The following is a 1,759-nucleotide window of genomic DNA, read 5'->3' as shown; positions in this document are numbered from 1 at the left end:
ATCATGGGCAAGTTGAATGCCAATCTTACATTTTCCGGACTAAAATCTAAGCATTTATCCCGAACCATTGTAAGCCAATTCTTTGGGTCCGGGATCACACTTTGATCATGGTTCTTGGTGATCCATGCATTGGCATAGAACTCTTTAACCATTAAGATTCCGACTTGTTGAATGGGGCTGGTAAGAACTTCCCAACCTCTTCTTCGGATCTCATGTCGGATCTCCGGATATTCACTCTTTTTGAGTTTGAAAGGGACCTCGGGGATCACCTTCTTCATGGCCACAACTTTATGGAAGTGGTCTTGATGCACCACTGAGATGAATCTCTCCATCTCCCATGACTCGGAGGTGGAAGCTTTTGCCTTCCCTTTCCTCTTTCTAGAGGTTTCTCCAGCCTTGGATGCCATAAATGGTTATGGAAAAATAAAAAGCAATGCTCCATAAATGGTTATGGAAAAACAAAAAGCAACGCTTTTGCCACACCAAACTTAGAAGGTTTGCTTGTCCTCGAGCAAAAGAAGAAAGAAGAGAGTAGAAGAAGAAGAAATAGAGGAGATGGAGGTGGCTTTATTTTTCGGACAATATGGGTGGGTTTGGGAGGGAAAGTGGTTTGAATTTGAATGGTGAGGTAGGTGGGATTTTATGAAGGACGGATGTGAGTGGTGAAGAGAATGGTAGGATTTGATAGGTGAGGGGTTCTTGGGAAAGAGGTGTTGAGGTGATTGGTGAATGGGTGAAGAAGAGAGAGAGTGGTGGGGTAGGTGGGGATCCTGTGGGGTCCACAGATCCTGAGGTGTCAAGGATAATTCATCCCTGCACCAAGTGGCGAGCAAAAATGCTCCTTCTGCCAATCCGGGCGTTAAACGCCGGGCTGGTGCCCATTTCTGGCGTTTAACGCCAGCTTCTTGCCCATTCCTGGCGTTAAACGCCAGTCTGGTGCCCCTTTCTGGCGTTAAACGCCCAGAATGGTGCCAGACTGGGCGTTAAATGCCCATTTGCTATTTTCACTGGTGTTTAAACGCCAGCAAATTTTCCTCCAAGGTGTGCTATTTTTCTTTCTATTTTTCATTCTGTTTTTGCTTTTTCAATTGATTTTGTGACTTCCCATGATCATCAACCTATAAAAGACATAAAATAACAATGAAAAATAGATAAATATAGCATTGAGTTGCCTCCCAACAAGCACTTCTTTAATGTCAGTAGCTCGATAGTGGGCTCTCGTGGAGCCTTACAGATACTCAGAGCCATGTTGGAACCTCCCAACACCAAACATAGAGTTAGAATGTGGGGGTTCAACACCAAACTTAGAATTTGGTTGCGGCCTCCCAATACCAAACTTAGAGTTTGACTGTGGGGGCTCTGTACTCTGTTTTGAGAGAAGCTCTTCATGCTTCCTCTCCATGGTTACAAAGGGATATCCTTGAGCTTTAAACATAAAGGATTCTTCATTCACTTGAATGATCAGCTCTCCTCTGTCAACATCAATCACAGCCTTTGCTGTGGCTAGGAAGGGTCTGCCAAGGATGATGGATTCATCCATGCACTTCCCAGTCTCTAGGACTATGAAATCAGCAGGGATGTAATGGTCTTCAATCTTTTCCAGAACATCCTCTACAAGTCCATAAGCCTGTTTTCTTGAATTGTCTGCCATCTCTAGTGAGATTCTTGCAGCTTGCAACTCAAAGATCCCTAGCTTCTCCATTACAGAGAGAGGCATGAGGTTTATGCTTGACCCTAGGTCACACAGAGCCTTCTTGAA

Source organism: Arachis duranensis, chromosome 4 (assembly GCF_000817695.3).
Source record: "Arachis duranensis cultivar V14167 chromosome 4, aradu.V14167.gnm2.J7QH, whole genome shotgun sequence".
NCBI classification, from domain to species: Eukaryota; Viridiplantae; Streptophyta; class Magnoliopsida; order Fabales; family Fabaceae; genus Arachis; species Arachis duranensis.
This window is presented reverse-complemented; position numbering follows the sequence as displayed.